The sequence below is a fragment of the Phoca vitulina genome, unplaced genomic scaffold, assembly GCF_004348235.1.
Source record: "Phoca vitulina isolate PV1807 unplaced genomic scaffold, GSC_HSeal_1.0 scaffold25, whole genome shotgun sequence".
In the NCBI taxonomy this organism is placed as follows: domain Eukaryota; kingdom Metazoa; phylum Chordata; class Mammalia; order Carnivora; family Phocidae; genus Phoca; species Phoca vitulina.
This window is the reverse complement of record NW_022589728.1, coordinates 18,826,181-18,843,912: the sequence shown is the minus strand read 5'-3', so window position 1 is coordinate 18,843,912 and position 17,732 is coordinate 18,826,181. Positions and strand designations below refer to the sequence as shown.

The 17,732-nt window shown below is 36.3% G+C and overlaps 1 protein-coding gene across 1 annotated transcript in view; it reads left to right on the top strand.

Annotated features, from left to right (window-relative positions):
- CPA6 (carboxypeptidase A6) overlaps positions 1-17,732 on the top strand; it is a 524,483-nt gene that overhangs the window by 78,665 nt on the left and 428,086 nt on the right. Inside the window, exons 4-5 of the mRNA XM_032421607.1 lie at positions 15,649-15,711; positions 16,656-16,746. The gene's annotated coding sequence lies outside the window, so the exon portion shown is untranslated. The remainder of the gene's footprint in view (positions 1-15,648; positions 15,712-16,655; positions 16,747-17,732) is intronic.

Here is a 17,732-nt window from a genome sequence, read left to right as displayed (position 1 = left end):
AACCCACTTTCTGAAAGGTTCAGAATTTTAGGTAGATGGATTCCAGAGAATGTGATGACAGCCAACAGACGGAAATCTAGGTTGGGCAGGTGACATCAGCATGGTTTAAGAAAGTAAAAAAGTGTTGTCAAGATTAAACCCAAAAGGTGAATGTGGGAGCCAGCCACATGTGGAGATCCAAGTAGCAGTCCACCAGGCCGATCTGATGCCTGATGGGGCAGGACCTGTTCTAAATGACCAGCATGTTAGCAGGTATTTGACACAGGAGTTCCAGCAAAAGGAACAGGGTCCAAGCTACTGGAATTAGAGGACAAAAGTGGAAAGTTGCTTAATGCTCAACTATAAAAATTAAGACACAAAGTCAGAGTGGGGTTGACTTAATGCTGAAACATTTGAATATTGAAGAAAAAAGGACAAATTGGCCACAGAGTCTAGAGCCAGTGGTCAAGTGGTCCTTTCCATGGATAGAGAAGGAATATAAAGGTAAAGAGATACTAGAGTGCTTTCTGAAGTATTTCAGGGAGTAATTGAGATCAAGGGGTAGTTTGTTCAAAATGGAAAGGGGTTCCTAAAGGCATGATGAAAAGTGTTAGATGTGACAACAGTGTAAAGTTTAACTTTTTTTAAAGATTTTATTTATTTATTTGACAGAGAGAGACACAACGAGAGAGGGAACACAAGCAGGGGGAGTGGGAGAGGGAGAAGCAGGCTGCTCTGTTGAGCAGCAAGTCCCGATGCGGGGCTTGATCCCAGGACCCTGGGATCGTGACCTGAGCTGAAGGCAGACGCTTAACAACTGAGCCACCCCGTCTCCCCTAAAGTCTAATTTAAGATGAAAATGTAACTTTCTCAAAAGATAATTGAAAAGAAAATTCTTCTTTCTCCTCACTCCATAACATTATAATAAGAAGGAAGGAGGGAGGGAGGGTGGGAGAGAGAGAAGAAGCAAGGACAGGGAAGAGAAAGGGAAGGGAAAGGGTAAGGGAAGAGACCTTCTTTCAAGAAAGAGATTCAAGGAGTTGCATTCATGATATTGTTGTTGTTACTATCATATTATTGGTTTCACATGACTTCTCTTTATCATCAGGACCACCCAGTGTTTTAATCATACAATTTTTGTCAAATATAATTAATTCTCTTCTTGAAGACATCTTGAAAACTTTTCCATTTGAATTTGAACCAACAATTTCCAGACTTTCTGCATAGTATCCATCATTCCAGATTCCCTTTTGTTATACTTCTGGATTATGTCCACTAATTTGGATCCCTTGTCTTTCTTTTTCATGTATACATTTTTTCATTTTTCTGGTACTTTTCTTAAAGTGGTTGTGTCAGTAACAAATTTATGAATTATTACAAATTTACAACTGTTTTCACTCTGCCCTCACTCTTAATTGGTGATTTGGTTAGGGTCAAATATAGTATTAATTTTCCCTTGGGACTTGTTTGGCATCATTACTGTTCTTCTAGTATTCCAGCATTGCTGGTTCTCACCAGCAGATCTCACTTTGAAGGTACTGTTCCATTTTCTTTAGAATCTGGTGACACTGATGACAAATTTGATGCTGCTTGGAGTCTTGTTATTATGTAAAGAACCTGCCTTTTGCTCTCAAGTTCTTTTAGATGTTCACTTTATTCTTAGGGTACTGAAATTTCACAAGAGTGGAACTGAGTGTGGATCCTTTTTAAATTATTATTCATTCTTCTTGATGCTCAGTGAGTCCTTTCAACATGAATATGGGTCTTTATCCCTGGGAACACATCTTCCTATAATTTCTTTGAATATTCTCTTCTCTCTTTCTCTCTCTCTCTCACAACTCTGATAGTATGGATTAGACTTAACCTCTTTTCTCATCTTTTGTGTATTGACCCATATCTCTTGTTCATTTTGCGCTAAACTCTGAGATTTCCTAGATCTTTTCTTATAGATTTCCTGCTGATTTTTTTTAATTGCAGCAATTTGTATCTTTCTTAACTTTCTCTTTAGAAGTATCTTCAAACTTACAGAAATTAACAAAAGCAGTATAATAAACACCTACATGTCCTTTACCCAAATTCACCAATTGCTAACAATTTGCCCCATTGACTTAGTCATTTCCATGTATGAGCACATAGTCTCTCCATGTATGTATGTGTGTATGGATGGATAAACCAAGGAGAAAGGCCTGCGACAGATTCTTCCCCTACAGCCCTCAAAAGAAACCAACTTTGCCAACACCTTGATTTTGGACTTTTAGTCTCCAGAACTGTGAGACAATACATTTCTGTTGTTTAAGCCTCCTAGCTTATGTTACTTTGTCTAGCCAACTAATATAGCATTCAATGTCCATTTGCCCTTCAATTGGGATGTTACTTTTGATGATCCAGTGAAGATGTTGTCTTATTTCTTCACTGTATAGTTACTGTTTCTCTCTAGCAACTAATAAGCAATCTGTAGGAATATGACTTAAGACCATGTAAATCTCCTTCCTCTGAAAAATATTCCCTTCTCAGATATAGATATAGCATCCATTCATGATTATTGTCTGAATCAATCTTTACCATTTTGGTCCCAGACAATAATTTTCTTAACTCTAGTACTTTCTTTACATTTACTGGTTGGAAGTCATTCTACTATAAATAGGAGTTCTCTTTCCTTCTGCATGTTTTTATTTATCTATTTAAAAAGGATACATAGAATTCTGTTTTTTGAATCTAGAATTCATTACTGTCTTCATTACTTTAATGACCAAATTGTTCCACATTTCATCAGTTGGAGCACCTTTATGTGTGTTGGCTCTTGGAGGAGGCATGTCCTTTTAACATGCCTCCAGCATTTAAAAAAAATATTTTCTTGCTTCTGGCTTAACAAGACATTCTATTCATTTTGTACTTTCCTTTCCCTGGCTCTGGAATCAACTACTTCTCTGAGGAGTCCCAGTACTTTTAGTGGGGAATGGTATATACAGAGCAAGATCTGAGTACTAGAGGTAACTGTTACTTTTGGAATGTCTCTGTTTCTAGGATCTTTCAGCAGATAAAGCTGGAACACACACACACATGCATGCACATATATGTACATGCACATGTACACATACATATACATATTTTAGAATTCATGAGTTTGCATCAACATCCCAATTCTAATTTATCTCCTTAAGGATCTTCCTTGCCTTCTCCCTTTCCAAACATATGTGACCTTTCTTCCTGACTCCTCAAAACATCAACATATTTAGTTATTTGCTTGAACCTATAATATAACTAAAATAGTTGCAGAATTGCTTCACCCACCCTACTTTAAAAAATAAACCTAATAATAGTAATTCTGTATTTGCTTGCCCTTTTTCACACCATCTCCACCACCATGAGGGTACATGGTCAAACACTGTGTTCATAAATTACTGAAATATATGTACACTAATTCTTGTTTTATAGATCATTATCTTTCCAAATCTCTCATAGCATATTAACAAGATCTTTTTTTAAATTTCTCTTCTGATCTCTCAATTGTCTGTTTTATCCAAGGTCAGTTGTCTTTTTCTTTTCTGTCTTTAATGTCCTTGAAAATGAATGATTGTTGTCTATTCTTATTCATGGATAAAGGGCTGAGTTGTTAATGTGGTATACAACATGGATGTTCCGAATATGTACAGTCTAATTTTCCTACTAACTTTCTCACCTGAATGGGAAGGTTGACTATAGTCTCCATGTACATGAATGATACCTGTCATTTGGCAAGACAGGTACCCCACCAAACTCCAATCCCCACCAAACACCAACAAAAAGGGCTTTACTTTGGAGTGCCTATATCTAAACTCAGGTCCCTAGCTCTTCCTTACACAGATCAGCCGACATTTTTAGAGATCATTGTTACCATTTTATCTTAGAAACTATCAGAATGCATTGAGGAGATGATGGCAAGTGATGGGGGTGATAGCCCAAGCTCAAAATACTTCTTTAAATAACTCCTTAATAAATCACCTACCAATTCTTATCTTCCTTCTTACAAGCTCTTGATCTGTAGTTTTTTTCTTTCTTTCTTTCTTTCTTCCTTTCTTTCTTTCTTTCTTCTTTCTTTCTTTCTTTCTTCCTTTTTCTTTCTTTCTTCTTTCTTTCTTTCTTTCTTTCTTTCTTTCTTTCTTTCTTTCTTTCTTCTTTCTTTCTATAGTTTTTCCATGGCTATGGCACTAGCTGCTGCCTCTATTGTAGACACTTTCCTAATATTCTTTTGAAATTTAGTTTCTGCTCTAATTTATTTTTCAATATCACCCCTTTGGTTTTGCATCTTCAAGAAATTTTTTTTTTTAATTGAAGTATAGATCTACAATGTTAGGTTAGGTTCTGGTGTACAACATAGTGAATCAATTCTACACATTGCACAGTACTCACCATGGTAAGTGTAGTTAATCTCTGATCTTCAGTTGTTCTCTCCTTTCATCTCAGGACAATCATGAATTAATTCTAACTTAAATTTCCTTATAGTCATTTCAGTGGAATATATGGAGGGGACAGAGGTCAATGTGAATATTCAGTTGAATAAGATTGTGTAATTTTCTTTCCTGAGCATAAATAGCACCATGAACTCTGCATGGATGGTGTAGGGTGAGACTGTACTACTCATGGCAAGTGTTAATGCACATGAGGGTTCGTACCCTGGGTAGGAACTGTGACTCACAGGAACCCTGTTGTAAGTTCTGCTGCAGGCTGTAGACACAAGTCATTGAAGTTAGAAGAGCTATGGAGTAAAAGATGTGCTTGGTTGTCCTGGTCGGTGCAGAGATTCCTAATGGAATGTTTTGCTTTTTCAGTAAGCTCATCCCTTTGTATATCACAACATGCAATTCCACCAACCTAGAACATAAAGGGGTTTTATATGATGATACAATCATAAGTAGATACCAGGATTCCCATCTCCTAGTCTTCCCACTTTCTAACACTTCTGTACATAAAGAACATCTGAAAACTCTGTTCATCTCTCAATGCCAATGATACCCATCTTCCATACTAGATAACATTAGATACAAAAGAGAGTTTCCTGGACTGAAGCAACCTCAGGATTCAACTACCAAGAAAACCTAAGCTGCTTTGCCTATTTATATATTACTTCTCCACACTGTCATTTTGTAACAGTAGCAGTAATATTCTATTTTTAGACATCTTTATTAGATTAAAGAGAAGTTTGAATATTTCTCAAAGAGCGTGCACGGTAATGGCATTCTCCTTTTTGAACTAAACTTTAAGGATTTCATGAAAATCACTTCAATTTTTTAGCATTAGCTGTGAAAACTGAAAGATCCTAGAAAATGAAAGATATTTTTCTTCATAGGCATAGGGAGAGAGGGAATTTTAACATTTGGTAATGACAAAAACTCATTTAATTGCTGAATGATTCTGCATTCATTGTACAACAAGAACTGGAGAGACTTGAGCTCTCCTCAGGCTCTCCTATAGCATTTTTATCTCTGCATGTTGCTTTATGCCTGCTGTAGTGATTAATCAGCAATATTGTCCATTCTCCATTTCATATGTCCTTTTTTTAAATCTCTGTATAAAGTTTCTAAGTATTCATTTCTTTGTTTTTTCATTTGTTCTTGAGCCTGGCCTTCTACTGCTTTGCAGATTTCTCATTAATGATCACACATAAAAAGTTTGCTGAAGGTAAACTCAAGCTCAGACTAGGAATAATTTTCTTTTTTAAGAATCTGACTCCCATTCTCCTTACTCAATCTGACTCCCATTCTCCTTACTCAATGTCTTTTGTGGGTTTCTTTGTGTTTCTTTTTTGTTGTTGTTTTTGATTTGCAATGTGACATATATTAACTTGGATTCACATTCATAGAAAAAAGACTTGTCACTATCATAATCATATTTTCAAAAAAGTATGCTAAGGAGAGGATCTCAAGCAGGAGTTGCAAATGCCATCTAAAATTCTGTTTGATTTGTCATCTTTCTTTTTCTTTTTCTTACCTATTTACCTGTCACTTAGCATGCTTTAAGTGTGAGAGTTTCAAAAAGACCAAAAGAACAGATAAGGCAGACATGAAGGTGGGAGCTTGCCAAACTCCAGTGAAGTCTTTAATATAAATAGAGTTCAAAGAAAAGTAGAATTTAAAATTTTGAAATTTAAAAATGCAATAAATGTAATAAATAACCTTCTGACTCAAATAACCTTCTGTAATATTTTGTGAAGACTATTTGGGTGTAGCACAGCCTACTCATTCTATTATGTACTCAACTTTGTAGAAGTATGGTTAAAAACATGGGTTTTAAACAGTACATTAAAAGGATTATTCACCACGACCAAGTGGGATTTATTCCTGGGCTGCAAGGTTGGTTGAACATCCGCAAATCAATTAATGTGATACAATACATTAATAAAAAAAAATAAAGAACAAGAATCATATGATCCTCTCAATAGATGCAGAAAAAGCATTTGACAAAGTACAGCATCCTTTCTTGATTAAAACTCTTCAGAGTATAGGGATAGAGGGTACATACCTCCATATCATAAAAGCCATCTATGAAAAACCCACAGCGAATATCATTCTCAATGGGGAAAAACTGAGAGCTTTCCCCCTAAGATCAGGAACATGGCAGGGATGCCCACTCTCACCACTGCTATTCAACACAGTACCAGAAGTCCTAGCCTCAGCAATCAGACAACAAAAAGAAATAAAAGGCATCTGAATTGGCAAAGAAGAAGGCAAACTCTCACTCTTTGCAGATGATATGATACTTTATGTGGAAAACCCAAAAGACTCCACCCCAAAACTGCTAGAACTCATATAGGAATTCAGTCAAGTGGCAGGATATAAAATCAATGCACAGAAATCAGTGGCATTCCTATACACCAACAACAAGACAGAAGAAAGAGAAATTTAGGAGTTGATCCCATTAACAATTGCACCCAAAACCATAAGATACCTTATGGAATAAATCTAACCAAAGAGGCAAAGAATCTGTACTCAGAAAACTATAGAATACTCATGAAAGAAATTGAGGAAGACACAAAGAAATGGAAAAACATTCCATGCTCATGGATTGGAAGAACAAATATGGTGAAAATGTCTATGCTACCTAGAGCAATCTACACATTTAATGCAATCCCTATCAAAATACCATCACCTTTTTTCAAAGAAATGGAAAAAATAATCCTAAAATTTGTATGGAACCAGAAAAGACCCCGATTAGCCAGAGGAATGTTGAAAAAGAAAAGCAAAGCGGGTGGCATCACAATTCCGGGCTTCAAGCTCTATTACAAGGCTGTAATCATCAAGACAGTATGGTACTGGCATAAAAACAGACACATAGATCAATGGAACAGAATAGAGCCCAGAAATGGACCCTCAACTCTATGGTCAACTAATCTTTGACAAAGCAGGAAAGAATGTCCAGTGGAAAAAAGACAGTCTCTTTAACAAATGATGTTGGGAAAACTGGACAGCCACATGCAGAAGAATGAAACTGGACCATTTCCTTACACCACACCCAAAAATAGACTCAAAATGGATGAAAGACCTAAATGTGAGACAGGAATCCATCAAAATCCTAGAGGAGAACACAGGCAGCAACTTCTTCGACCTCAGCCACAGCAACTTCTTCCTAGAAAAATTGCCAAAGGCAAGGAAAGCAAGCGCAAACATGAAATATTGGGACTTCATCAAGATAAAAAGCTTTTGCACAGCAAAGGAAATAGTCAATAAAACCAAAAGACAACCGACAGAATGGGAGAAGATATTTGCAAATGACATATCAGATAAAGGACTAGTATCCAAAATCTATAAAGAACATATCAAACCCAACACCCAAAGAACAGATAACCCAATCAAGAAATGGGCAGGAGACATGTACAGACATTTCTGCAAAGAAGACATCCAAATGGCCAACAGACACATGAAAAAGTGCTCAACATTGCTCGGCATCAGGGAAATCCAAATCAAAACCTCAATGAGATACCACCTCACACCAGTCAGAATGGCTAAAATTAACAAGTCAGGAAATGACAGATGTTGGCAAGGGTGCGGAGAAAGGGGAATCCTCCTACACTGTTGGTGGGAAAGCAAGCTGGTGCAGCCACTCTGGAAAACAGTATGGAGGTTCCTCAAAAAGTTGAAAATAGAGCTACCCTACAACCCAGCAATTTCATTACTGGGTATTTACCCCAAAGATACAAATGTAGTGATCCGAAGGGATACATGCACCACAATGTTTATAGCAGCAATGTCCACAATAGCCAAACTATGGAAAGAGCCAAGATGTCCATCAACAGATGAATGGATAAAGAATGGATAAAGAAGATGTGGTGTGTGTGTGTGTATATATATATATATATATATATATATATATATGGAATATTATGCAGCCATCGAAAAAACAAAATCTTGCCATTTGCATTGACTTAGATGGAACTGGAGGGTATTATGCTAAGCGAAATAAGTCAATCAGAGAAAGACAAGTATCATATGATCTCACTGATATGAGGAATTTGATAAACAAGACAGAGGACCATAGGGAAAGGGAGGAAAAAATGAAACAAAATGAAACCAGGGAGGGAGACAAACCATAAGAGACTCTTAATCTCAGGAAACAAACTGAGGGTTGCTGGAGTGGTGGGGGGTGGGAGGGATGAGGTGGCTGGGTGATGGACAATGGGGAGGGTATGTGCTATGGTGAGCAGTGTGAATTGTGTAAGACTGATGAATCACAGACTTGTACCTCTGAAACAAATAATACATTATATGTTAAAAAAAGAAAAGATAGTAGGAAGGGAAAAATGAAGGGGGGGAAATCAGAGGGGGAGAGGAACCATGAGAGACTATGGACTCTGAGAAACAAACTGAGGGTTTTAGAGGGGAGGGGGGTGGGGGGAGGGGTTCAGCCGGTGATGGGTATTAAGGAGGGCACATATTGCATGGAGCACTGGGTGTTATACACAAACAATGAATCATGGAACACTACATCAAAAACTAATGATGTAATGTGTGGGGACTAACATAACATAATAAAATAAAATAAAAATAAATAAAATGATTAAAGCAAAAAGATTGGTACTGGAAGGGGCGTGTTTCAGTTACCTGGTAAATTCACTTAAATTCTCAGATGTCTTCTCTTGCTGAATAAACAAAGTATGATTGTAAAAAAAAAAAAAAATGGGCTTTATACTCAGAGAGTCCAGGGTTCAACTGCATCTCTAACACTTATTACTTACATGATTTGGAGTATGTTACTTCATATTTATGAACTTCATTTTTCTAAGGTGTAAAACGGGGTGATAATAATAGTAATAATAATATCTATTTCATGGAGTCGTTACAAGGATTGAATTAGATAATGTATGCAAAGTGCTTAGCAAAGAGCTTGATGCATAGTAAGGGGAGTAAAATATTAACAAACACAAAGAAGTAGCTTTTGAATAGTATTTCTATACTATTAAAGAAAAGTTTGTGAAATTGCTTCCTTTATTTATTTGTTATTCCAATATTTTTATTTTAGGACTGGAATTTTTACCTTCTATATGTAACTTCTAAAAATACTTAATAAAATATATCTTTAAAATTCTTTTGGAATATTAAATAAGTCTGTGAGGAAATGTGGGAAAAAAACATGTAGAAGAGGAGCAAAGCAGAAGCATGAGATGAGGGAAGAGAATGAGCACCAACTCTGTGGGATGCTTAGGAGGAACCCCCACCTTGAAGCCTGGAGCTTCAGGGCACAAGTGGGACTGGGGAAAAAGCCTTGGGCCTTTGTAGAGAAGGGAGTTGGATCAAAGGTCACTGGCTTAAAGTCAGGATTCTGGAGGAAATATACTCCAATAAACAGGACAAACTAGGAGAAAAAATAACTTTTCCACAAAATCAGTTGTCAAGAAAGTTTTCAGTCTTGGTTGTAGATACAGGTAAAAAAAAGAAAAAAGTTTTCCCTGAGATTTCCTAATCACTGGCCAGAGTCTGCACAGATTTAGGGTCTGATTTGCAATCTTTTCATGACCCTAAAAACCGCAAACAAAAACTATAATTTAAAGTACATGCGAGTTTATAATATCCTGGGTAATGGTAGGAGCAAACATAAAAACTCCTTGAAGAATAGATACTCATACCCAGATTTAAAGAATTCTCAGAAAAACTTCCAACAAATACAAGTTCACAATAAAAAATATCTTAAAATCCATAAGATAATAAGTCACATGAATGAGAGTCAGAAAAAAACAACCAAAAACAGAATCAGACCTGTAAAAACATAAGGCACTAGAATTTTCAAATCCAGAATACAATAATTATGCTGATGTGTTTAAAGAAAAAAAAAATGGAACAAAACAGGAGCAAGAGACTATAAAAAATAAGGACTTTACAGGTAGTATGATGGCACTAAATTCATATCTTTCTGTAGTTACTCTCAATGTGAACAGCCTAAATGCTCCCATGAAATGGCACAGGGTTTCAGATTGGATAAAAAGACAGGACCCATCTGTATGCTGTTTACAAGAGACTCATTTTGAACCTAAAGACCCCTCCAGATTGAAAGTGAGGGGATGGAGAACAATTTATCATGCCAATAGACCTCAAAAGAAAGCTGGGGTAGCAATTCTCATATCAGTCAAATTAGATTTTAAACCAAAGACTGTAGTAAGAGATGTAGAGGGACACTATATCATACTTAAAGGGTCTATCCAATAAGATCTAACAATTGTAAATATCTATCTATGCCCACAACATGGGAGCAGCCAACTACATAAGCCAACTATTAACCAAAATAAAGAATCATATTGATAATAATACATTAATAGTAGGAGACCTCAACACTCCACTCTCAGATCATCTAAGCAGAAGATAACAAATAAGAGCTTTGAATGACACACTGGAACAGATGGACTTTGTAGTTATATACAAAACATTCCACCCTAAAACAATAGAATACTCATTCTTGAGTGCACATGGAACTTTCTCCAGAACAGACCACATACTGGGTCACAAATCAGGTCTCAACTGATACCAAAAGATTGAGATTATTCCCTGCATGTTATCAGACAACAATGCTTTGAAACTGGAACTCAATCACAAAAAAAAATTTGGAAGGAATTCAAACACTTGGAAGTTAAAGAGTATCCTGCTAAAGAATGATTGGGTCAACCAGGAAATTAAAGAAGAACTTAAACAATTCATGGAAACTAATGAGAATGACAACACATCGGTCCAAAACCTATGGGATACTGCAAAGGCGGTCCTAAGGGGGAAATACATAGCCATCCAAGCCTCTCTCAAAAAAGTAGAAAAATCCCAAATGCACAAGCTAACCTTACACCTAAAGGAGCTGGAGAAAGAACAGCAAATAAACCTAAGCAGGAGAAGAGAAATAATAAAGATAAGAGCAGAGATCAATGAGATAAAAACCAGAAAAACAGTAGAAAAGATCAATGAAACTAGGAGTTGGTTCTTTGAAAGAATTAATAAGATCGATAAACCTCTGGCTAGACTTATCCATAAGAAAAGGGAAAGGACCCAGATCAATAAAATCATGAATGAAAGGGAAGAGATCATAACTAACACCAAGGAAATAGAAACAATTATTAGAAATTTTTACTAGCAACAATTTGCCAACAAATTAAGCAACCTGGAAGAAATGGATGCCTTCCTGGAAACTTAAAAACTACCAAGACTGAAACAGGTAGAAATAGACAATGTGAATAGACCAATAACCAGTAACAAAATTGAAGCAGTAATAAAAAACCTCCCAAAAAACAAGAGTCTAGGGCCAGATGGCTTCCCAGGGGAATTCTACCAAACATTTAAAGAAGAAATCATACCTATTCCACTGAAGCTGTTCCAAAAAATAGAAACAGAAGGAAAACTTCCAAACTCATTCTATGAGGCCAGGCTTACCCTGATCCCAAAACCAGACAAAGACCCCATCAAAAAGGAGAATTACAGACCAATATCCCTGATGAACATGGATGCAAAAATTCTCACCAAGATCCTAGCCAGTAGGATCCAACAGCACATTAAAAGGATTATTGACCAGGACCAGGTGGGGTTTAATCCTGGGATGCAAGGGTGGTTCAACATTCGCAAATCAATCAAAGTGCTAGATCACATTAACAAAAGAGACAAGAACCATATGGTCTTCTCAATTGATGCAGAAAAAACATTTGACAAAATATAGCATCCTTTCCTGATTAAAACTCTTCAAAATATAGGGATAGAGGGAACATACCTCAATATCATAAAAGCCATCTACAAAAAGCCCACAGCGAATATCATTCTCAATGGGGAAAAACTGAGAGCTTTTCCCTTAAGGTCAGGAACACGACAGGGATGCCCACTCTCACCACTGTTGTTCAACATAATACTAGAAGTCCTAGCCTCAGCAATCAGACAACAAAAAGAAACAAAGGCATTCAAATCAGGAAAGAAGTCAAACTCTCACTCTTCTCAGATGACATGATACTGTATGTGGAAAACCCAAAAGACTCCACCCCCAAATTACTGGAACTCATACAGCAATTCAGCAACATGGCAGGATACAAAATCAATGCACAGAAATCAGTTGCATTTCTATACACAAACAATGTGACTGAAGAAAGAGAAATTAAGGAGTTGATTCCATTTACAGTAGCCCCAAAACCATAAGATACCTAGGAATAGACCTAACCAAAGAGGTAAAGGATCTTTACTCTAGAAACTACAGAACACTTATGAAAGAAATTGAGGAAGACACAAAGAGATGGAAAAATATTCCATGCTCACGGATTGGAAGAATAAACTTTGTTAAAATGTCTGTGCTGCCCAGAACAATCTACACTTTCAATACAATCCCTATCCAAAAACCATCAATATTTTTCACAGAGCTGGAACAAACAATCCTAAAATGTGTATGGAAACAGGAAAGACCCTGAATTGCCAGGGGATTGTTGAAAAAGAAAACCAAAGCTGGTGGCATCACAATGCCCATCTTCAAGCTATATTACAAAGCTGTGATCATCAAGACAGCATGGTATTGTCACAAAAACAGACACATAGATCAGTGAACAGAATAGACACCCCAGAAATGGGCCCTCAATTCTATGGTCAACTAATCTCGGACAAATCAGGAAAGAATATCCAATGGAAAAAAAACAGTCTCTTCAATAGATGGTGCTGGGAAAATTGGACAGCCACATGCAGAAGAATGAAACTCAACCATTCTCTTACACCATATACAAAGATAAACTCAAAATGGATGAAAGACTGCAATATGAGACAGGAATCCATCAAAATCCTAGAGGAGAACATAGGAAGTAACTTCTTCGACATTGGCCATAGCGACCTCTTTCAAGACATGTCTCTAAAGGCAAGGGAAACAAAAGCAAAAATGAACTATTGGGATTTCATCAAGATAAAAAGCTTTTGCACAGCAAAGGAAACAGTCAACAAAACTAAGAGGCAACCCACAGAATCGGAGAAGATATTTGCAAATGACATTATGGATAAAGGACTAGTATCCAAGATCTATAAAGAACTTCTCAAACTCAACACCCCAAAAACAAATAATCAAGTCAAAAAATGAGCAGAAGACATGAATAGACACTTCTCCAAAGAAGACATACAAATGGCTAGCAGACACATGAAAAAATGTTCAACATCTCTAGCCATCAGAGAAGAGATGAAAGATATTGAACGTAAATTAGTCGGAATTGAAGACCTAATAGGAAGCTATACCATTTATATCATTTGGGCCTCTCTTTCCATTGCCCCTCCAACCCTAGAAGCAGAGGCCAACTTCTTGCTCTCACTCAACTCTGAATTACTATCCTCTATATAACTTCTTAGCATTCCCATTACCTCTGTAACCAATTGCTTGTATTAAATTCCCTGTACTGAGAGACTTACAGTGGTATCTCTCTTCCTGGCTGGATCCAGAATGATAAAAAATATTGACTAAGTTTTAATTTTCTAAGTTAAATATGCAGGTTATGAGTTTAAGAGTAAACATGGTGGAAAAGGTAGAAGATGGAAAGAGCTCCCAGTCTATTTAAGAATAGACATGAAATGAAAGGGGAAATAGGAAAGAAAAATTAAGAAAAACAAAAAGCACAAAATAAAATGATATGGGTAAATATATATATATATATGTATATTAGTATTTACAATACACTTAAATGGTTTAATGAAAATAGTTGAATTCTTCAGTTAAATGGCAGAAAATTTCATATATGGAGTCAGAGTTCAGCTATATGCAAAAAGGAAGTGACACATAAGGGGTTGAAAACCAAAGAAACGTTGAAAATAAAAGGATAGAAATAGTTATATAAGGCAAATACCAACCAATAGAAAATTGGGGTACCTATACTAATATATGTAGTATTAGGCAAAATAGAAATCAGGGCAAAAATACTCTTGCTATAATAAAATGCTTTTGTTATGATAAAAGTTTCAGCTGACCAGAAGGATAAAACAATTCTAAGTTCTTCTGTACCTGATAGCAGAACTTCAAAAATATAATCAAAAAATGATAGGAGAAATGGGCAAATTCACTATTGCAGAAGGAGATTTTTGACACATCTCCCATAACGGATAGAACAAGTAGATTTTTAAAATAGGTAAAAATAATCATGAATGTCATGATTAACCAGCTTGATCTAATCGACATACATAGAACCCTAAACGACAACTGGAGAATACTCGTTTTCCTCACACATGGAACATTTCTGAAAACTTCTACATCTTGAATTATTAGGCTTCAGCAGAAACACCACTCTGCAGGATTCTATGGTTTCTATCAGTTTCCTGAGTTGTTTTTGCTACTCTACAGACTGAAATGCCAGGGGCCACCCTGGCAATCTAACTTGTTCAATATTTTTCAAACTGTTATGCATAATATCTAATCTCCCTCGGTCCCTGATGTTCTCACAGATGATGAACAGTTTTCCTCTGCTCTTCCTTTCACAAAGCTCCTCTTGAGAGAAAGCTAAAATTGCCCATTTTATGTAGATTCCCAGGAAGTCCTAACCAGCGTTATCCCCCGGTCATAGCAGATGCATCGAGAACATGTTTATTGCTCTTAAAATCACTTAAATTACCCACCCTGCAAATTCAATGAAAAATAAATTAAAAGATGATTTTCTGTTTAGTAATTTGTTTTTCATGCTGACTCTAAAAATTTTTATAAGCAACAAATGTATTTTTCTTTTAAAAAAATCTTCAAATACATAATCATGTAGTACATAAAAAATAGTTTTGAATGATACAAAATGTCCATATAGTATCTGATGTTATACAAGTCATAGAAAGCCCTCCCAGGGATTATGCGATCTGCCTATGTATATCAGGGTTCCATGGTCAAAGAGGTGATGAAGCAAAGGGCTTATTATAAAGTGACAATGTTGAACTTCATCTGAGCCCCAAGCTCCTGAGAGCAGTGACAGTTGAGAAACCTGCCTATCCTTTTGTAATTCTTCTTTGTTTGAGAAGTGACAAAATGGCTAAACAGCTAACCAGCTAACTGCAAAAGACTACCATGTCCCTTCATACTCTGAATTAAGACCCATCTCCACTCTTCTTGAAAGACTCTCATGTTTTATAAAATCCCAAGTTTTGTCCATCTTCTTTGAGACATTTATCATAATGAATGTTCTCTCTGTTGCAATGGCCTGAATAAAATTATTTCCTTAACTGTCTGGAGCATTTTGTCTTTCAGGGTTTGGTGCCACGACTCAAATAGTATCTGTCCCTGCCTCAGGATCCTGTTTACTCCTACCAGGTAATGAGACCCTTTCAGAGCTTTTGTGCTTCATTCCTGTGTGATAATCCAGGGACCCAAAAGTGAGCTCAGTTCCTAATCCTGTGTTCTGGACTCTTGTCCATTCATAGCATGATAAAGATTTGATTTGATACCTTTTGAGTACTTGCTTCATATCTGCACAGATTCTTCTGGTTTCATGGTCTGATCATTTTGGTGATTTCTGTAAATGTATCAATGGTTTATAGAGATCTTGTTTTCTTGGTTGAAAGACACCAACGAATCTGGTGTTAGTCTTTTCTGTTTATCTTTTTCTCTGTCTTGAGCTAAAAACAGGGAAGAATTTGTACCCACTGGTAATAAAACCCTATTTAGACCAGTGATATTTTGTTTCTGTGTTTATTCTCATAGCTGAATTTTTTACAATAAAGTTATAAGCTCTCCATTTGTATCTGTTTGTATGTTTATATAACTGTAACTCAGAAAGGTCTTTACATCTCATTGTGTAAGTATATAATATTTCCCTACCCTTCATGGTATTAATAAATTAGATCATAAAATCTCTGAAAGGAGCCCTACTCTGATTGACTTAGTGATAAAAAGCACTTATGTAAGCTGAATATTCCTAAAATTTCCAGATACCAAGGAAAATAAACCTCAAATATTTTCCTTATAGAAATGAACCCAGAAATGTTTTAAGAATTCAAGTGCACATAATTTAGGTAAATCCTTGGCAGATAAGATTCATTTTGATTTAATTAAAAGCAGCTACATATTTTCTATTAGATCAAGGTTAAGTATAATATACATGTAGACCTTTTTCTATTTAGGTATGTTTTTCCTAAACATATATAAGCTTGCTGATTGAAAAAGATATGACTTCTACTAAATGTTTAAGATTATAAAAAATGTGAATATGTTTAACGAAAATTGAATCATAATTTTGACAAATTTTATTTCGACAGTGTTGTAGACACTCTTGCAAAGAAAAGATGGACATCCACCCAAAATGTGGTTCAGATTGGAGACTGATGATGCCACAGGAACACCAAGAAGGTAGGAATATTACTCACATTAGGAGGCTTTCTGGAGAGAGCAGGGCAGGCCTGCCAAACAAGTCCAAAGTGGCTTGTAAGAGGACAAGGAGACTGGCCTGGGTCTTTTATGGTGGTTAGGGGAAGGGGCTGGAGTGAAGTTTCCTACATGCAGGCAGGGACTTGGCATGGTTCAAACTTTCCACCAGTAGCAAAGGAGGAAGCACCTGGTCTTTCCTATCAACTTGCCTAGAGCAGTCGAACATCAACTGAGGCAGACTCCTAATTACAAGCAGTATCAGCATTTTGTAATATGTCAACTTGAACATAATTTCTAAGATTTTCAATCTTAGTAATTAGTAACTTGAATTTAGTAATCTTAAGTAACTTAAAACCTTGTATTGATATTAAATTGAGTTAATCAATCAATATTTACTAGATGCCTAGATTATTTCTAAGTAAGACGGAATACTGAAACATTAATTACTAAGCGTAATTTTGTTTATATTTTTGCCTCTTATTTCTATGGTATAGAGAGAGTATGTATTTGGGTCTGTTAAAGAACGTGTTCATTTTTGCCACTTTGAGAAATTGTACTATAAGGGATGCGTTTGTGTTAAGGAGATGAGAGTAGTTTTGCCCTAAGGTAAAATGACTCGTTGCTCCAGAATAAGAAGAGGAAAATGCAGGACAAAACCAAAATGAATACAGAAAGTTGTGGAAGGTGTGCTGGATTTTTTGTGTGTGTGTGTCTTTTTGTAATGGTCAAAGCTGACTAAGTTTGATGGGTGTCTTATTTCTCTCTTGCTGCTATAACAAATTACCACAACCAAGTAGCTGAAAACAGTTCAAAAGTCCAAAATGGGTCTCACTGGGCTAAAATCAAGATAGCAGGGCTGCATTCCTTCGGGAGGTTCTAGGAGAGAATCCATTTTGTTTCCTTTTCACCCTTGGAGAAGCTTCCTAGAATCCGTGACTCACGGCCCCCTTCCATCTTCAAAGCCAGCA